At 35.3% G+C, this 22,283-nt stretch overlaps 1 protein-coding gene across 5 annotated transcripts in view; it reads left to right on the top strand.

Moving 5' to 3' along the window:
- The window catches only part of LOC150104886 (uncharacterized), a 695,785-nt gene that overhangs the window by 154,992 nt on the left and 518,510 nt on the right, over nucleotides 1-22,283 (top strand). The window lies entirely within an intron of this gene.

Below are 22,283 nucleotides of genomic sequence, written 5' to 3'. Positions count from 1 at the left end.
TTTCTTGGCTCAACCTACACTACTTTTTAAAAGCCAACTAATTGCCAGCCTGGCCAGCTGAGTGGTTAGTGTATCTGCTCTCCAGCCAAAAGGCTGCAGGTTCGAATCCCGCCATGGGCATGGATGTTTGTGATTGCCTGTGGAAATACTGGTGGTGGTGGTTGGCGATAGATGCCGTTGGTGTATTTGCGGTCAGTTGGTGGATTGAGTGGTGGAGACAGAGTTGTAGAGTAGGTGCCCTTCATCGATGAGCCTTTGGACTCCCTGGAGGTGTTAAATAATAAATAAATAATAATAATATTCATATTGGAAAGCTTAGGTGTTGTTGATTATTCATAATATTGTCTCACGGTATAAACAACACCAACACAGAAAAATAAATAAATTTATTTATTAAACTTTGTAATATTTTTCTGGTTTTCTACCCAGCATATTCACACCAAATTTTATGGACAAGCAGACCACATTTTGGATATTCCTTCACATGGGATGAAATGGAGAAAGACATTGGTTTCACACAGAAGTTGCTATAGGTCTGAAAGACTATTTTTAGAATCAGCATCTGCTATGAAGCATTCCCTCAACCTAAACAAATATGATTGTATTAATTTGCCAAAGATCTGGGAGACAGTCGTTCTGAGACCAGATAGCCTGACTTATCCAAATTAACTTTACATTTAACCATCCTCTAGAGGGCACCTTATTAGGACATTAGTTCTGCATCAGTTACAAATTGAATTATTTCTGTTTTAGTGTAATGATTGTGTGCTTGTCACAGTTAAAATTTTGCTCTGAAGATGTTGAGTAGTTGTTTTAAATTCAATAAATGAATTTAAAACAACACTAGAGTGCTATTATGAATATGGATGATGATGATTTTAATAATAATAAACTGAGACCTCCAGGAGTCAAGTACTCATTGAGACAGGGCATACATCACCCACACCGGCTGTTATATCTTCTCTTAAACTTATTCTCATTTATGCTAGATGCACTCACCACTTCAATAGGTAAATTGTTCCACTCACTCTATGCTATAACACCCATTCAGAAGTAGAATCAGTATAATAGTAGTATATCAGTAGAATCCCTGATTGCCCTGCCTATCTTTGCATCATCAGCAAACAATTAAACATCTTCAAGTCCTTTCCAATATCACTAAAGTCCTTGGACCATTGATTGATCAACAATGGTCCAAGGACTGATCCCTCGGGGAACACCACTTGTCACCTTAAATCTGGTAGAGTCATATCCACCACATACCATTTTCAGATATCTATCTATCCATCAGTCACTCATTTATGCAAGTCAGTAGTTTATATTTCAATTGTCTATTGAAATATAATGTCTATTTTATGCAGCACCGCTTGTCACCTTAAATCTGGTAGATTCATATCCACCACATACCATTTTCAGATATCTATCTGTAAAAATAATCATAATTTAATATTCTGAATATTTTTATGCATTGTTTATGTTAATATGTTTATTAGTTTTAGTTTCATAACACGATTGTCGGCACTTGCGATGTGACCGTTATTGAAATTGTTTTGTCAAAATGAATTGTAAAGAAGTTAAAAAAATTGATGTACTTACCGGATTGGAATAGTTGTGTTACTTTAAACAAATTTATTGTAATTTAAAATATTAAGTTTTGTGTTTTTATGAAGACATTCTCTTGTCGCTAACGGAGACAACGTGTCAGCCATTATACCTAACTTCTTGCTTATCAGTTTCATGGAGTGCGCATGCTCGCTGAGAAGTTTGATGTATGATTGACAGCTGACAAGTTGGGTATCGAAGCAACGGGAGAGTAAACAAGGAGAGTGTTCGGAGAGAAAATTAGAACACAAGCTGGCAGACATTTAGATTCGGGGGAAATTGAGTTTTTTTATGTGACAGTCGGAGGAATATTAATAGTATATTCCGAAAAAGGAATCATGGAACTATGAAGTTTAAAATGGAATAAGTATTGATAAATAAAAGGGAAATATTGCTATAGGTGTTTTAAAAGAAATATTGGAAGAAACACTAATTGGAAGATTTATAGTAGGTTCTGAAAAGGGAATCGTAGAACTGTAAATTCTTTTAAAGTGGAAGAGTTAAGACTGTCAATAAACATCAGTGAATAAAAGAAGAAGTTGCTATTTACGTTCTAAAAGAATGTTCGAGAAAACCCTGATTTGGAAGTTTCATCTGTCTTAAGCACGCTGGATCTAACTATTATTTCTACTAAAAAGAGACAGAATTGAGTCAGAAAGAATTAATGTGTGCTACATAAGTATTGAGAAAGGATCCTGTGAAAATGAAGAATAAAGTCACTTCGGAAAAGAGCCTTGACAGAGAAAGAAACTGGCTATGAACATTTTGTCATTGTGAAAACAAAGTGTTTAGTATAGTCTTAAGTGTAAGTTTATTTTTAAAAGGCCTTGGATCCATTTAAATTTGTAGTTATGTAATATTTGTTTGAAGTATATATATATATATATATATATATTGTTTTTGTTATATTAAATGTGTTTATTTTGTATTTTGGTCTTGAGGAAGTGATTATTTGGATTCTGAAAGAAAGAGTTAATGTCATTACACCAATTGGAGTGAACCTTTGTGCAATAAATAAATATCTATGTACACTCGGAATAAAAAAAATAATTGTTGAACAGAGATCATCTCTATAGACAGGATAATATTAAATAATTAAAAATCCTATATTTAAACAATGGTGCATTAAGTAGGATTAATATTATGATAATATCCTCTAAATAAAAATCTCTAATATTAACATATCCATCACTCATTCGTTTATGCAAGTCAGTAGTTTATATTTCAATCTTATATTGTCTATTTTATGCAGCAGCCTTTCATGTGGTAGCCTAGCAGATGCATTAGCAAAGCTCAACTCTATCGTTGGATTCTGATTATGTAGATATTAGAGTAATTATTATTTGCTTCAGAATCCAACATGATCTTCCATCACAAAGGCTACATTTGTAAATATTATTTAATGTAAATAACTTAAATTATAATTTGATATCATATAATTACCTTAATTATATCTAATATTTAATTGTTTAATCAAAGATATGTGTTAATAGTAATAAGATTTTGTATTAAATATTATTAAGCTATTTTATTTATTGTTATGTCAATATTATAAGAACTTGTATTTGTAATTTAACTACGCATTTATTGAAATGCAAATATTCTATTTATTCTTGTTTGTGAAAGTTTAACATTATGTAATAACTGAATGTAGTGGTATAACCTTATGTAATGTTAGCGAAAATGTTTACGTTTATTTGTTGTCATGGAAACGCGTGAAATAAACGAGCGCGAGTGGAACAGAGCGAGGGCTGGAAAAAGAATAATAAAAAAATATAAGAGGTAACAAGAGAGAGTTGGGATGGAAACTTGGAAGTGAAAGGAAGCAAGGGCATAAACTAGAGAAGTAGAAGTAAATGAAAAGTTCTTAAGGGCAGGAGTTAAGAGGATAATTTTTATAAGTGAGCAAGGACGAAGTGAATATTATAGTTAGCTGAAAGTGAAGCCAGCAGTAATAATAAAAGGGAAATTGATGCTGTAATCGGATAATATAAAAAGCTGGACGTTCAAGGAAGAATTCTGAATAAACCCAGTTGGTCTAGAATTGCGGCTTATTTCTGATTTGCCCTAAGGAGAACCGCACAGTGTTTTCATTAGTTTATGAATGGTAACAAGGATAGTTGAAGTACCCTGCAGTCGATGTCTGGATTTCTGAAGCGCGATTGATAGTGTTTTAATTATAACTGTGGATAAGTCTTGTAGATGTGTTCTTAAGTGACATAAAAATAATTTAAAAGTTTGCTCACAACGTATTCGATGTACTAGGAACTATTTCCGGTAAGGACTATCTTAGTGTATTATTTCAATGCTTGAAGAATTGAGTGTTAATTACGCTACGCTTAACCTAACCTCAACTGTGGAAACTCTTCGTGATTGAGAGTTGAAGTTAAGAATTGTTAGAGAGATATTTTCAACTATTAGTGCCTGCGATATTTTGAACTTATAGCATGACTGAGAAGTGTGTGAAAACTGATTAGATAGGAAGTTCTATTATATTTATATATGTGTAGGAATTTTGTAACTCAGAAGCTGAGAAAGTGTATGTGAAGGCTTGGAAGGTTGAACCAATGTGATTGACTTGGCTTAATGTTTGACTTGTTTTTATTGTTTAAATTAGAAGTAGAATTTATGTATGTGTTATATAGCTTATATTAAATGTTTGTTTTTGTTAATCAAAAGTGGTATTTTGCCTGAATCTCTTTTACTGCACCATTCATAAAATATTCGAACCAAAGCGGGTAAATTAAGTAAGTCAAATATACTCGGCCAGTATATATATTAAGGAGAAATAGTTGAGGGTTGATTTTTCTTCAATTCTTGAACTAATTCAGATATAGAGTGGCACAGTCTTTAAATATAAATTTTCTCTATATTTGAATTGGAAACCAACTAGCAACTATTGTTAGGTTAAGAACATCGTAGTAAATAACATGTCGGATCCAAGGTACAGATTAAGACGAAGTAGGATCCAACAAAATGGCGCAGTCGACAGGATGTGATTTGATCGATAAGAAGTAATTTAACAACTATAAGTTAAGAGATTGAATTTAGCTTTGTAATAATAATCGTGGAATTACTCCCTGAAATTTTAGAAAATAAATTAAATAAATCACAATGAACTGGTTATAATCTGGAATCAGGCAAAGATAAAAGTTTGTTTTAAAATAGAAAGATTGTATTATTTAAATTAGTAATTCATAAATCACTATGGCTGTTACATCAAGTTCTGAAATGAATGATAGTGAATTCTTTCTTACGGTGAACCCCAACAGGTCTTTCCCCAATTTTCAGGTGAAGAATCAGATGATGTACTATTTTTTTTTACCTATGCTGAAAAACTTAGAGAAATAGCAAACTGGACTGATTTTCAACTACTAATTCTAATCAGAAGTAAATTGATAGGTAAAGCAAAAACATTCTTATATTCTTCTCCAATACTTCGGGAAACTTTTGAGTATTCTAAATTTAAAGAAACTTTATTGTCTCAATTTTGTAAACTTAAAAGTGTAGGCCCTAATTTATGGAAGTTACAGAGAGTAGTTCAAAAGGATAAGGAGACTATTACTGATTTTCATAATCGGTTATTGACACTAGCTAACAGTTTGAATGTTACTAATGAAGATAAACCTCACTTGGATTGGGCTGTATTCCAACAGTTCCGGCAAGGTCTTAGGCAAGAATTGAGAGAAACAGCATATAAGAAGAAAATTTCTACTTTAGAAGAGTGTCTCAAAAGTGTTAAGGAAAAAGAACAAATATTACGAGACCTTTATCCCTCAACCAATGTAAGTCTTGTGAATGTTGTGAATAAAACTGATTGTTCCTTCAACCAATCAGAAATTGAAAGGAGAAATAAGGATGAAAAAGGAAAAGCAAAGAATATTGGAGAAAACTCAAGTAATGTTAACTGCATAACTGAAGGTAAGGAGCAATTTGACAAGAAACTGATGACAGAAGTAAAAACTTTAATTCACCAGGAGGTGAATAAATTGAATCAACCAATAATAGATAGTCTTAATGAAGTTGTGAAACAATTATCAGCTAATTCCTTGAAGTCTCAAGAAAATCAAAGCCCCACTACTGGTAAAAATTAATGAGATGATTAAACAGGAAGTGGAAAAACAAAATCGACCTATTTTAACTAGTCTAAGTAAAGTAATTCAAGGACTAGATGACGTTAGACAACAGATGTCTGTTATTCCTCAATCTAAAACAGAGACAAAACAAAGAAATCCTCTTAAGTGTTATAATTGCAACAAAGTTGGACATTATGCCAGGAATTGTTTCCGTAACAAGGAAAACTACTATAACAGCAGATGGAACTCAAAATTTGGATATGTAACCCACAGAAGAAATAACAGAATTCTGAAGTATCAAACATCTAATGAAAGAATGATGAGAATTAGAGGAGATATCCTAGGCTCTAAATGTGACATCTTGTTGGACAGAGGGTGCAATGCCTCTACCATCAAAATGGATTATTTCTTAACCTTAAAGAACAAATTATGGAAGAGCACTGCCAAGTTAAGACAACCTGTAAGGATTACTTCTCTCTCAGATTCAAACTCTGTAGCATATGAGAAACTTTGAGCAAGGATATACCTACCAGAATTTGCACTGTATGTGTGGCAAGACTTACTTGTTGTTCCCACTACTTCCAATTTGAGCTCCCACATTATCTTAGGAACAAACTTCTTGGCAAGATATCAATTCTCTTGTGATTTTTCTAAGAAGGAAATATCCCTGATGAATAAGAGGAGATATACCAAAAGAAATGAAGTTCTTGATTATGATGAGACTAGGCATCAGACAAAGCAGTCTAGATTGCTATATGAGTTGGGACCATCTACTAAAGGAGAGTCATCTGTAAATCAATTATCTGAGAAAAATAGTGATGATAACTCTGATGTGCACTATTTAACTGACACATCACTTGTCATTGATAAACAACAAATAGTAGTGACCAAACCTGAATCGGAAATTACCAATAATAAAAATCTAACAGTTGAAGTCAATTTTGCAAAAGTGACCAGTCTATTTAATGGAGCAAAACACAGTAGTATTAATGCAGAACATGAATTGAATTCGGAAGAGTCGATCCCATACTACAGACATAGAAGACACGCGGAATTTGATAATGAAAGCAACAAGAAATTTAATGAGAAAGAGAATGAGAATAAATGCACAAGTCATAATAAGGAACCAAGCTTTATTCAAACTAGGTATTACTTGAGAAATCGAAAAAGAAATATGTAATCTAATTCCTCCATGAAGGAGCCTAATGTAAAAAAAAAAATTTTTTTAAAAACAAAAATTTTTTTTTTCAAAGAAAGGGTGAGCCTATGTTAAACTGTGAATGAAACTATGTTGTGTATTTTTTTTTTTTTATTCACATTTAACATTGCTTATTATATATTAATCATGACTTGTATAAAAGTTATTTATTACTCCTTATTTAAGAATTATTATTTAAGTATTTATTCTGAACTTAATCAACTATTAATTTATTAAACAATAATATGTGTATAATTTATTATAACTTATATATATTGTAACGTGAATATTATTATAGTTATCTGTATATGAAATGAAAGAATTGATTAAGTAGCTCTAATATTCTATTTATTGTGTTTTTATTAACTCAATGTAGTGGTATAGCCATATGTAATATTAACAAAAATGTTTACGTTTATTTGTTGTCATGGAAACGCATGAAATAAACGAGCGCGAGTGGAACAGAGCGTGAGCTGGAGAGAGAATAATAAAAAAAAATAAAAGGTAACAAGGGAAGTTGAAACGGAAATTTTGAAGTGAAAGGAAGCAAGGGGATAAACTACAGAAGTAGAAATAAATAAAAGGTTCTTAAGGCTAGGAGTTAAGTGGATAATTTTTATAAGTGAGCAAGGACGAAACGAATTTTCTAGTTAGCTGAAAGTGAAATCAGCAGTAATAATAGAAGGAAATTAATGCTACAATCGGATAAAATAAAGGGCTGGTCGTTTAAGGAAGAAATCTGAATAAACCCAGCTGGTCTAGAATTGCGGCTTATTTCCGATTTGCCTTGAAAAGAACCTCACAGTGTTTTAATTAGTTTATGAGTGGTAACTAGGATAGTTGAAGTACCCTGTAATTGATGTCTAGAATTCTGAAGTGTGATTGATAGTGCTTTAAGTATAACTGTGGATAAGTCTTGTAGATGTGTTTTTTTTTTAAGTAAGATAAATAAATTCCAAAAGTTTGCTCACAACATAATTGATGTACTAGGAACTATTTCCGGTAAGGTCTTTCATAGTGTTTTATTTCATTGCTTGAAGAATTGTGTGTTAATTACGCTATGCTTAACCTCAACTGTGGAAACTCTTTGTGATTGAGAGTTGAAGTTAAGAATTGTTAGAGAGATATTTTCAACTATTAGTGCCTGCGATATTTTGAACTTATAGCATGACTGAGAAGTGTGTGAAAACTGATTAGATAGGAAGTTCTATTATATTTATATATGTGTAGGAACTTTGTAACTCAGAAGCTGAGAAAGTGTATGTGAAGGCTTGGAAGGTTGAACTAATGTGATTGACTTGGCTTAATGTTTGACTTGTTTTTATTGTTTAAATTAGAAGTAGAATTTATGTATGTGTTATATAGCTTATATTAAATGTTTGTTTTTGTTAATCAAAAGTTGTATTTTGCCTGAATCTCTTTTACTGCACCATTCATAAAATATTCGAACCAAAGCAGGTAAATTAAGTAAGTCAAATATACTCGACCAGTATATATATTAAGGAGAAATAGTTGAAGGTTGATTTTTCTTCAATTCTTGAACTAATTCAGATATAGAGTGGCGCAGTCTTTAAATATAAATTTTCTCTATATTTGAATTAGAAACCAACTAGCAACTATTGTTAGGTTAAGAACATCGTAGTAAATAACATGTCGGATCCAAGGTACAGATTAAGACGAAGTAGGATCCAACACTATCATAATGTATCCATTCCCTTTATACAATTCAGCCATAACATTATTATAAAATATGAACAAATTGCTAAAACATGACCTCCCTTTAATAAACCTGTGCTGTTCTTTGCAAAGTATAGCTTGTCAGTCAACTCATTTCTGTATGCGAGTTCTTATCAACTTCTCTAAAATCTTCATTACAATTTGACAGATACTCATAGGTGTGCTGAAGGGTCAAAGCTGCATAACTAAGAGGAGACCCCCCCCCCCCCCCCCACATAGCCTTTAAAGAAATGCAGAGAACCGACCTGGGCTTCTGACCTGATGTCCAGTCCTCATCTTCTTGTGGTGCACCATGTTGGGTATCTACCTGGATACTGAACGAATGAGGATGGGCTGGCAATTTGGGATTTAGCCGACCAAATTGTATTCTTATTGGCTTAAACCAATATAGAAAATGATGGTACAACATGACAAAATTTCATGCCGGCTGGGGTGTCGCCCGGTTAAACAAGGCCCCATTATTTTTGCCAGGGAACCAGGGCGAACAGCGAAAAGTCAGCTACTGGAACAAATCTGAAAGCACACCCCAACTCAACATCACCAGAGTTAAAGATCGGTACTCAACACAAGAAGCCTGAATGGCAAAGAAATGGAGCTAGTTGAAGAATTAGATAAGTACCAGATTGATATAATAGGAATGACTGAAACAAAAAAGACAAAAACTGGTGAGATCTTTCTGAGCAATAAATACAAAATGTTATATTCAGGCAATGACAATCAAGGAAAAGAAGGAGTAGCCATAGTATTCAACACAAAATACGAGGCTAATCTTCTTCAATGGCAGGCAGTCTCAAGTAGAGTGATGTGGGCAAATATCAGAATGGGAAATTGGATAATGAGACTTATTTGTGCCTGTGGTCCCACTGAAGGTTCTACTAAGGTAGAAGTGGAGAAATTTTTTGATGCTTTAGAAAAAGCAACCGACACAATGAAAAAGGAAAAGTTGGTCCTTGTTGGGTATCTAAATAGCAGAGTAGGAAATGATTGTCAGACATACAAAAATATTTTGGGAAAATATGGAGAAAAGAGCAAATCTAATAATAATGGCAAATACCTGTTGGATTTCTGCTCAGGACATGGACTGGTTATTAATAACATCATATTCCAACATAAAAATGTGCACAAATTCACATGGAGAGAAGAAGCAAGGAATAAGAAAAGTCTCATTGACTATGTTATTGTTGATAGTGATGTTTTCTTCCTGGTGCAGGACACCAGAGTGTACAGAGGATTTGAAATCGGAAGTGATCACTATTTAGTCTTGAGCAGGATAAAATTAAATTTCATATTGAAAAGAATAACATGTAAGAAAGTTTTAAAGCGAATAAAAGTTGATCAGCTCTCAGATGTGAACTGTAGACTAAAATACACAAAGATTATTGAAGAAAAAATGAAATAGTTTGAGAACAGGAACCAAACCTTGGAGATTCTATGGCAAGCCTTGAAGAAAACCCTGATTGATTCAGCCAGAGAGGCATGTGGTGAGGTTGTCTGCAAGGATAGAAAAATCAGAACTCCATGGTGGACACAGGAAGTTAAAGAGGCAGTGAAGGAAAAGAAGAAAGCATATCAAAATTTCCTGGCAAATAAATCAGCTTGTGCTCTTAGAGAATACAGAGACAAATGTAAGAAAGCTAAACAAAAGTAATTGGAGGACTAGCAAGAACATAGAAAATAAATATCAAGAAGGTGGTAAGATATTCTGGAGGTTGTTGAAGAAGCTTAAAAATGGAGAAAAGAATGCTGTAAAAGGAGTTAGAGATCATAAAGATGAAATGAAAACAGGAGAAAAAGATAACCTTGAAGTATGGAGTAATTACTTTGAAAAACTGCTAAATGGAACAAGCAGTGATGATAGCACAGTGGTAAAAAACACTGCCCAGGCATGCAGTCAGGAATACATATCCATACTTGAAGTAGAAAAAGCTATCAAAGGCTTGAAATGTGGAAAGGCAGCAAGAGTAGATGATATTAGACCAGAAATGCTGAAGTATTGTGGTATAAAAGTCTTACAGTGGCTGCACTGCATAGTTCAGAAAGCCTGGACAGAGGGACAAATTCCCGATGATTGGAGTAGAGCTCTCATAGTACTCATATATAAAAAGGGAAATAAAACTGAATGTGAGAATTAAGGTATTTCCCTACTCAGTGTTCCTGGCAAGATTTATGCAAGTATACTTGAGAAATGGATGAGAAGAATTGTGGAAGATCAGCTTGGTGAAGAACAAGCTGGATTCAGGCCAAATAGAGGCTGTCAGGATCAGATCTTCACTTTACGACAAATGTTGAGAAAGCATGGGAATATAACAAAGATCTGTATTTAAGTTTTGTCGATCTGGAAAAGGCATATGACAAGGTGGCAAGAGAGAAGCTATTCGATACGCTACAGTTATATGGTGTCAATGATGCATTATATCAAGCAATACTTAGTCTGTATTTGAGTTGTAAGTCAGCAGTTAGAATTGTAGGAAGTACAGGAAGATTGTTTAATGTTAAATCTGGAGTGAGACAAGGATGCACATTATCCTCTCTGTTATTCATTATCTATATGGATCACATTATGAAGGAAAGTGGTATTAAACATGATATCAGAGTTGGAGATGTTAATGTCAGCTCTTTGCTTTATGCGGACGATGTTATAGTTCTAAATAAATCTGCTACAAGTTTTCAAGATTCCCTGATTAAGTTGAATAACTGTTGGAATAGATATGGTATGAAGGTCAGCAATAAAAAGACAAAGACAATGAAGATAGTAGAATCATTGAAAATGTCAATTGTGTTTTGAATAATGAACCTGTGGAACAAGTAAAACATTTCAGCTACTTAGGGGCGATTTTTAGTGAAGATGGTAAATTAAATATAGAAATAGACAACAGAATCAACAAAGCTGGTAGGAAGTCAATTGAATTAATTCGTATGGAATAAGAGAGAAATTAGTCGGAACACTAAATTAGCTGTATACAAGACAGTGTTCAAACCAGTTTTAACTTATGGATCTCAGAGCTGGGTCAGAAGTAAAACAGTTGACCAAAGACTAGAGACTGCAGATATGAGAGTCCTGAGAAAGATTAGAGGCATGAACAGATGTCATCAATGGCAATATCATATTAAAAACGAGGATATTAGGAAAGAATATGACATTGTCAGCATCCAGGAATGAGTTAGCAGAGCTAATCTCAGATGGTATGGTCACTTAAACAGAACGGATGAGGAAAGATTAGCAAAACAAGTGTTCTCTGCCAGGTTGGCAGGAAAACGTCCCAGAGGAAGACAAAGATATAGTTGGATTGATATGGTACAAAGTGCCTTAGACAATAGAAATATAAGATCTGATAATGTTGGAGTCGACATGTAACAGACTGATTTGGAGGAAAATTGTAGATGGGAAGTTAGTAATGGTGTAAATTTTCATGTAATACTGTCATATCCTGTACACCCCCTTGAGGGTACATGTCAGGAATGTGATGATGATGATGATGATGATGAGATACTGATAGGTCATTAGTTAGAAACGTTGTTTTTTGCACCGTCCTTGTACAACAGAACTATCATGTATTCTTTCCATTTGGATCTTTCCTGAGTTAAGACCAAGTTATACAAACATATCAAGGACCTAGCCAGTTTGACCTTTAGCAGATGCGTAGATATCCCATCTTTCCCTGTTGCTAGATTCTTATCCAAGTTATGCAACAGCAGTTGAATCTCATTCTCATGTACCTGTAGCTCCTCATTCAATGTAATGGTTGCACTGAGTGTCGTGTTACATACACCTGGTTGATAGATCTTAGGGAAATGAGCACATTGTTTGAACAGTTCATCAGGCTTTTGACACATGTGCCATGTGTATTCTGTGAAGTTATTCTTCAACACATATTCTTTCTTTTACTTGCTGAGTAAAAAAATTCTATATAATATTTGTGTTAGCAGAGCTAATCTCAGGTGGTATGGCTACTTAAATAGAATGGGAGAGGAAAGATTAGCTAAAGAAGTGTTCTTTATCAGGATAGCAGAAAAAAAGACCCAGAAGAAGACTAAGATGTAGGTGGATTGATACAGTAAAAGTGCCTTAAAAGACAGAAATATAAGATCTGATAATATTGGAATATTATTATGTGACTCTCCAGGGAGTCCAAGGATGTTTCATGGGAGTGCACACCACTATTTCACTAAATACGTCTCATCCTCTCCATTACTGCTTAATTCTCCAACTATAAAACTATTACCATCAACAGCATCTATTGTTCATCATCAACAACAGCAATATTTATTTTCTGTAAATTGCATGTGTTCTGAGGCTGATTTGTTTGTACGAGAGATGAAAAACCAGGAGAAGTTTCCAGGAGAAGAAAAACCTGCTACCACCATATGAGATCGGCTAACCCACCTTCAACTGAAAAAGCACATATAAGGATTCCCCTTGTCACGAAGAGAATTGAACACAGGTCTTTTCCAATAGTTCCTCTGTTCTTCCAATGGCGTATACAGCAGCTATTTATACCCTACCTTAATAAAGAATCAACAAAACCGACACAGATAAATGAAATCTTTCAGATATTGACAGATAACAGGCTGATCTTCAGGAAAATTGTTGATAGGAAGTTAGTAATGTAACTTTTCATGTACTATTATCATAAGATCCTGTAACCTCCCCCCACCATCCCCGAGGGTATATATCAGGAATTTGATGATGGATTGTATTTAGCTTGCATAGTCAATTTTTTCTTTTATACCCTGACTTAGTTTTCGGTAATATTACTAACTGTTCTCTGCACTTTATATTAATTGATCAAAAAAATTCAGATGCCTACTCATCCCAAGTCTCATTTTTATATGAAAAGCATTAATATGGAGTTAGTCTGCCCTTTGATGCTTGCTATAACAGCTTTTAGTCATCTGGGAAGGCTTTTTGCTAGATTTGGGCTTTTCCACTACTTTGCTGTCATTCCCTTACATTCTTCTAGAAGAGCAGCAATTTGGTCTGGCTCACAGTTAGCATTACAATTCATCTCTCAAATGTTTGATGGATTGAGATCAGGGCTGTGGAGGCCAGTCAAATTCTTTAACATCTATCTCATCAAACCATTCTGTACAAACTTCACAAACAGCAATGCCCCCCCCCCCCTGAAGGGGCAGAGGATGTTGCTGCAATACTGGAAAGAGCCTTCACTGAACTTTTGCCATTAAGTTATAAGGACAGAATTGTCTAGAGTGTCATTATAGGCTGTGGTCTTAAAATTCCCTGTCACTGGAATTAGGAGCCCATTGGGGACCATGAAAAACAGCTTCAGACTAAACATTTGGGTAAGTAGCATTCTCCTGGCATTTTTCCAAACACAAACTTGTCCATTGGATTGCCAGATGATGAAGCATGATTTATCACTCCAGAGAACATATTTCCACTGCTCCAGGACCCAATGGCAGCAAGCTTTATTCCACACCACCTGATGTTTGGCATTGCCCTTTTAGGCTTATGTGTGGCTGTGCAGCAATTAAACCACAATGTTCTTTAGCTCCTGATGAACAGTTATGGTGCTGATATCTTTTCCATTCATATAGTAACAAGATTTTAAAGCAAATTATCAGAATGTCACTTCATGAAGTTTCTTTTAGAACATGGAATCATTCAATATTTGAAAACGGAATTTGCCAGATATGATCCTCTTTTCCAATTATGATGGGGGGGGGGTCTGGAAAGTTCTGATAAAAACCTAGAACAAAAATTATATTAAAGCAACTGATATAACCACAAGAGAGAACATATCTTAAAAACCCTTTAACCCCAATGTTTCATTAAATTGTAATAATTTGCTCTTTTTTCTTTTAGGATATATAAGAAGACAATTAATTTTTATTCTAGGTGTTTATCAGAACTTTCCTGACTCCCCTTGGTTCAGTACCATCCTACATCATCCATTGGATATATGCAGAGAGAGAGAGAGAACATCTTTTTTGCCCAAGTGCAGGCATTGTATAAGAATAGAAGTGTTTTTGCTAGAAGGATACTGGATGGAACACCTTTTCCTCCTCCTCCTCTGAGTAAAATACATGAGGAGGTCATTCTCCAATATCATTAGCAGCACACCTCCCCTATCCTGTCCTTCTTAAAAATGCTGATGCTTTGTACCCTCAATACCAGTTAGTATATCTGCCTCTTTTAGCCAGATCTCACTAATGCCTAGATGAATGCATTGCAATAAGGTTGCAGTGCATTCATCTAGGCAACAAATTCTCTTTTGTTTCTGATGCTCCTAGCATTTGTGTACAGATATAAGTTACCTGTATGCCTTTTTGTATACTTTTCTCTGTTATCTGTGACCAGTTGGACAACTTACAGATCACTTTTATTATCTAGTGCCTTACTTATATAAACATCCTTTCATATGCTTGATAAGTCCAAACCGGATGAACAGAAAATCAATCTCTCCTCAATCGTTTTCATGATAAATGCCCATTCCCATCATTAACACAGTTACATGACATTGTTGCTCTTTCACATAGATTCTCACAATTCCTCCCATCATAATCTAGTTTCCCTTACTGTCTATGATGGGGGGATGTCAGGATTTATACCAATTAATAATTTTTCAACACTCCTGATACCAGATGCATTCAAGCATAGGCCATCCCTCATATACAGATCATTCTTCTCTCAAACTTACTCCACACATTCAAAATCTTGCATCCATTCCTTCTACACAGCCTATGCATTGAATCGTTTGCCATCATGGCACTTCTTAATTCATTTCTATCATATCTGGGTAATATACTTACGATTTTCACTTTCTCACTCTTACGTCTTCTAACAATCCTTTCATGTCCTCTCTCATACTGAACTTATTGCTAATAGTTATTCATACCTACTAGAATTACAATCTCTTTTTCTTTGCTTTTCTGTTTTTAAATTGTCATGCTATATTTTTAATATTTATTCCAGAAAAACTTCAATGGCGTGTTATGATAGTCACCATACCTAATAATATCTTTTTTTTTTTTTACAGTCTATTTTACCTATCTGATTTTCATTACTTATTTGATTCTGTGTTTTGTTGTTCCTCAATTTGTTGCTTAATTATCTTGTCCTCTCTATATTCCTCTAAATGCCACTCATCTTTCTGTAATTCCCACATCATCTGTCTAATAATCTATTTTAAGTTTGCAATTTTTGGAGGATAAATCATTTTCAGTATCCACAAGTTTGTCTTTAATTAGGCAAGCCTTCTTTTTCTCAGTAGTTTCTCAACATAAGAAATGGAACACTGTTCTTGTTAGTGTTCCATTTTTTGTTCATTTTAGAAATTATAGAGATTATTAGAAATTAGACAGGGTACATGTGGAATTATCGGGCAGGAAAGTATGACAAGCTTAGGAGTTTGATTGGTTCAGTGCCATGGCATGTACAACTGTAAGGACTAGAAGTTGATAGTGCATGGGAGGTAGTTAAGAAGTGCTTGCATGAAGCAATGGCTGACTGTATACCTAGAGTCCGAATAATAATTCAAGTAGGGGTTAAATGGATGAATAACACCATTAAGCTTGAGTTGCAAAAAAAGCAACAACTATGGAGGGAATTTAAGGAGAAGGGTGACCGGCAGGCACATGAACGGTATAAAGCGCAGGCCAGAAGGGTGATGAGTGTGGTAAAAAAAGGATTACGAAAGAACATTGGCCATGCAGGCTAAAGAGAATCCTAAACAGTTTTTTAGATATGTAGCAAGTAAAAGGAAAAATGTACATGGCAGATTGATTTTAAAGAATGCCGATGGTAGGGAGGTAACTGAATCAGTTTAGATAGTTGAGTTACTGAGTGAGCACTTTGCAAAAGTATATCATCCAGGTGGTGACATTGCAGAAACGAATAAACCAGTAGATTATACGGGAATTGTGGTTAATGAAGTGGAGGTGAGTAGTCTATTGCATAACCTCAATGTCAATACATCTGTGAGATTGGATGGTATACCAGCTCGTGTTGTACGAGAAGCAGCTAAAGAATTGTCAGTACCCTTGACCATTTTGTTTAATTTGAGTCTCGGGTCTGGGTTAGTCCCGAGCGGGTGGAAAGAGGGGAAAATAGTTCCACTGCATAAAGGTGGTTCCAAGACCCAAGACATTGTAAATTACCGACCGATTAGCATATCAGGAATCATTGTCAAGGTCTTAGAGAAATGAGTCAAGAAAAGAATACAGGATTGGATAGATGAAAATGGGATATTGTATGGGGGACAACATGGTTTTGTGAAGGGTAGATCATGCCTCAGTAACTTGCTCACGTTTTATAACACAGTGACGGCTGAACTGGATAGGAGTAATGGGTTTACAGTGATACTACTGGACCTTGCCAAGGCCTTTGATAGGATACCACATGAAACCCTAATCAGTAAACTGGAGCAGATGGGTATAGATATAGGGTTGGTGAGATGGATAAGAGGGTGGTTGAAGGAGAGATATCAAAGAGTGGTTTATTCAGGAGTGGAGTCTAAAAGACGTCTTGTGATTAGTGGAGTGCCACAGGGCTCTGTTCTTGGACCACTGCTTTTCAATTTGTTCATCAATGATATTGGAAAGGATCTGAGAGGAAGTGTTCACTTGTTTGCTGATGATGCAAAGTTGGGTAGAGCAATTGTGAGTGCACAGGATGTCAAAATTTTACAGGATGATTTGGATAGTTTGGAGGACTGGGCTAGGAAAAATTGGATGTCAATTTAATGTGGCAAAGTGTAAGGTTATGCACTTTGGGGTGAAAAGAATAGCAGCAGTATATCGCATTGGTGGAACCATACTCCAGGAGATTGATGAGGCCAGGGATTTGGGAGTGTTGGTGGATAGGGAGTTGAAGTTTAGGGGGCACATTGCAAAAGTAACTAAAACAGCTCACCAAATCACTTGGCTTCTGAAAAATACTTTAACATGCAGAGACGAACAAGTTGTTGTTCCTCTGTATCGAGCCTTGATAAAACCCCATCTGGACTTCTGTGCCCAGCTATGGGCACCAGGGTTTCTTCGTGATGGGGAGGAAGTGGAGAGGGTCCAGAGACGAGTGACCAAGATGATAGCAGGTCTGTGGAATGAACCTTATGAGAATAGGTTGAAGATTTGTGGGTTGCAGAAATTGGACAATAGGCAAAGGAGGGATGATATGATTGACACATTCAAATTACTGAAGGGTTTTTATAAGATTGATCCAGAAGATATTTTTGAAAATATGACTGGTGGTGGGAGGACTAGGGGCCATGCATGGAAGCTGGGAAGAGCGTGGTTGACAAGGGTGTTAGAGCTAGGTTCTTTACTTGGAGAGTGGTAAATAAGTTTCCAGAGTCTGTTGTGGGTGCTACAACCGTGAATGAGTTCAAGGCAAGGTATGATAGATACTGTGTGAATGTTGAATAGTTGTTCTTGACATGATGTTAGGGTCTCCCTCGATGAGTCTGTCGACTCCTTGGAGTTTCCCGGAACAACAACAACAACAACAATAATAATAATAATAATAATAATAATAGACTTTACAACTGTGTTAAAAGTAACTCTTTTAATTTCTCGATGTTTCGACCTGCATATTAAGGTCTTCATCTGGAGTATATACAAATATACAAGAACAAGCTGAGTTGCATTTCACACAGTAAGCTAAAGAAACAGTGATTTGATCACCAGTTATTCTACTGGCATGACCTCTAGTGAAAAAAAAAAATACAGATAAAATTAAAAATTAATTATTTAGAAACTACATCAAAGCCAAATTCTATTTAAGATAACATGAGAAAAACATTCTTTCTTATGGATAGTTTTCTTACAGTAACAATGATGTCCTATTTTTAACATTCTTCTTCTTCAAGTAGCTTCCTCAGTGAGAGGGTGCAGCACCATGTCCTTCCAGTTCTCTCTGTTGTGGTTTTCCTTTTTGTTTCTGCATAGCCATGCGATCCTGTCCATGATCTTATATCTTCAAGCCATGTCCTTCGTTTTTTTACCTCTTGATCCTTCTCCCATAATTTTTCCTTCTAAAACTTTTAGTATCCTCTGTTCTGCTGAACCTCTCAGTACATGTTCTGCCAATCTCATCTTTCTCTGGATCATTTCCTGTAATGAATATCTCTGTGTTCTCATTCTCTGTAGGACATCTGTATTTGTCACATGTTCTATCCATGGGATTTTCAGAGCTTTCCTATAGCACCACATTTCAAAAGCCATTATCTGTTGCCTTACTATCTTCTTGAATAATCAGGTCTCACTTCCATATGTGAAAATGATAAGAACACTAATGTTCTTATCATTCTTTTCTTTTGTCTCGATACTCACAGAACTTCTGAGCAGATCTTTATTTTTTCAGAATGCATCTTTAGCTATGGCTGTTCTTATTTTTATTTCTTTATCTTGCTTTCCATCTGTATTAAAGTAGGTGCTTAAATTTTTGACATTACAATTATTATTTTAGATTTAGGATTCTGGATTATCTACAGTCCTGTTTATAGTTAACTCTTAGAGAGAAAGGTTCCGTGGGTTGAATATGTGCCTTCCATATGCTTGGGATTTTTAGACCGTCATTATTGTTCAGATTGAGATGGTTGATAAGAATCTCACAGACTTCCTTAAATTTGCGTTCATACCATGTTTTGGTGTGATGTAAACAACTGGTGCTTTTCCAATCAATTCTATATAAAGTGTTTAGGGCATGATCAGAAAGGCCAGCTTCACAATAGTTATTATATTTAATGTCGTTTATGTTCCTTTTGTCTGATAGGAATTGTGCATCCTGTTTCCCCTATATATGGCATATTACAGGTGCAATAAATACGGTATACTCCAGGGTGGGCCAGTGGAGGGAGTGGGTCTTTGGATGAGTTGAGTAAGCTTTTTACTTTTGCAGGAGGTTTAAAGGTGGCTTTGAGGTTGTATTTTTGTAGTATTCTATTTATTTTACCTGATGTCCCTTTAATGTAAGGAATGGTTATAGTTTTATTGTAATCCGGTTTATTTTTGTTTTTTATTGAGGTCTTGTAAAGAATTTTGTTAGGTGTTTTGGCTGTAACCGTCTTTTAGAAAAGTATTGCTGACAATTTTAAATTCGTCATTCAGCGCATGTTCATTGGAGCAGATCTTCAAAGCCCTGTGTTTTAGAGTACTAATGACACCTAGTTTTTGTGTTGAGTGGTGGTAGGAGTTTATGTGTATATGTTGGCCAGTATGTGTCGGTTTCCGGTAAATAGTAAAGGAAAGACTGCCGGAAGGAAGATGTGTGACAGGTGTATCCAGAAACGGAAGTGTGTTCTGTTTTTCAATCTCAATTGTGAACTGTATGCGTTTGTGTTGTTTGTTCAGGTGGCTAAGGAAAGTGTCTAGTGTCTGGCAGCCATGGGACCAGATCGCGAAAACATCACGTTATTTTTGGGGGGATGGGATAATGGCGAGCCCATGGCTGTGCCTTCTTTTTGTAGGCAGAAAGCATTTTGCCATACAAAATAACCAGAATGTAATACATGCACAAAGAGCGCCGTGATATCTGGAGGGAATTTGTTCTGTAAAAGGATTGTTCATTGATTGGGACATTCGTAAAAAGGGCAGAGATGTCAAAACTGACTAATAAATCATATTTTTCTAACATAATGTCTTTGATTATGTTTATGAAGTGTTGTGTGTTTCTGATATATAAGAGGGGGAATGAGCTACTAGCTCCTTGAGTGTTGCCACTAATTTCTTGGCTAGGTGATAATTCGAGCTATCTATACCTTCGACTGTCGGCTGGAGTGGTCTGTTTTGTTTGTGTATCTTTGGTAGACCATAAATTCTTGGGGAACGAGCGTTGTTGTGTCGACTTTCTACTATTATAACTATTCTTTTGTCTTTGTGTCAGATCTCCGTTATACTCTCAATCGGGTATCACATGGTACCTCTGAGGGACAATAGAATTTCCTCGAGATCGAGGCAACACCAGAGTATCAGAGTGTCTGAGATTTACCTCTCGTAAAACGCCAGGAAAATTTATATTTCGCTGCGCCACTTAGCGCTATTAGATTAGTAATATTAACAATCGAGAGGTAATCTCAGGACAGTGCTTAAATGATACCTAGCAACTTTGCAGACATGGCCAAACTTTACTTTTCTCTAGTCTCCCGCATAGGCTCGTATTAATTTTATAAGAGGTGCATCGGATTCCAGAAATCACAGATAGTCTTAGTTAGATACAAAAGCAAGGTTTATTATATATCAAAAATATGTACATTCGATACTATTAGCTTAATTCCCATCTTAAGGGAGTTCCTGACAGTCAGGACAGAGTTAAAATATTACAATACTACAGATATACTTACAACTGATTATGCTGTAATTTTCTAAAGTAAGAATCTTATTTATACTCTTAAATACTTTAATCATGCATGATTATCACAACTTTCTAAATCTCAGTAGTTCTGTCAGACCACACAAGGTAGCATTTATATCTTTTACAATCCCTTTATAAATTAGCAATTCCTCACTCTAGACATATTCGTAACTTCTTACAACATATTAATGAACTTTATCACAGTGATAGGCAGTAAGATTAAAGGCAACCCTCTCTAAACAATAACTACACAGTCTTATTCAATATCATTAATGTTCCCTTTTCTGAACTTATCAACGTGGCACAAATCTCTCATTCACATTCAATGAAACACAAATAAAGTCTACTTATCTGCCTATTGGTTCTGTATCTCGTCAATGGTCTACTGGAATCTGGCCTTCTATGGACTGCCGGGCTTATTTCTTCCGCGGAGATACGACCACCGAGTTCTGCTGCTGCCTTAATCGGAATCCTCCGGTATGGAGGCACTGCCACCCTTCACCACTACGAAAGATGAACACTAGAAGATCCAGGAACAAAAAGCCTTTTTTCAGGGGTGCATGACCCTTATATTTCCCTCCTTTTTTTCTCGGCGTTTCACACTTTTCGCGATGTCCAGCTAACACTCACATGGTCTTACGTCACACCATCTGGCCTTCTCCGTTATCATACGTGCACTGATGTCACGCTGTTTGCTTGGGGCGAGCCGCACCCTCGCGTCACTGCTCCGTGACCTTTGGACTTCACCCCCCCCCTCATGTTGAATTTGTGCTAACATTCTATATCTATTGATACATATTATTTCATAAAACTCTGCTAACGTTTTACTTTCATTATTAATTTTAACTCATTTGTGAATGGTACAAAATACACACTTATTTAATCTCTCATAGTGAAACATGCTTGATATATATACATAGCAATTATTTCATACTCAGAGGCAATCACCTGTATTTATCTCCCTTTTTTGTTTGGAAACGCATGTTAGATTGTGATAAGATAGGAGTTCCTAAAATTTCATTCTATCACAATCCAACAAGCATAGTGCAGAAGTAGTTTTTTTGACTGTATCTTTGGGCCATGTAGTAATTGATTTAAGTAGTTGTCTTTTCTTTTTTATTCTATTGGTTGGTCATAGTAACAAGTTGGTATGTACTATTGTCTGAGACTAGCAGATTCATTTTTTCTAAATAAGTGGTTCGGTTTAGAATAATGGTGACACTTCCTTTATCAGCTCTAGTTATTACGATGTTCGGATTTGATTTTAATGATTTCACCGCTGTTAATTCGTGTTTCGTTAAGTTGCTTGTTATTGTTTTCTTATGATTTATATTTAAAATGTTGGTGGTTTCTAAACACA

This window comes from Typopeltis vanoorti, chromosome 7, assembly GCF_054136105.1.
Source record: "Typopeltis vanoorti isolate ZY-2024b chromosome 7, IOZ_Tvanoo_1.0, whole genome shotgun sequence".
Taxonomy (NCBI): Eukaryota; Metazoa; Arthropoda; class Arachnida; order Uropygi; family Thelyphonidae; genus Typopeltis; species Typopeltis vanoorti.
The sequence above is the reverse complement of the archived record's forward strand: the minus strand, read 5'-3'. Positions and strand labels throughout refer to the sequence as shown.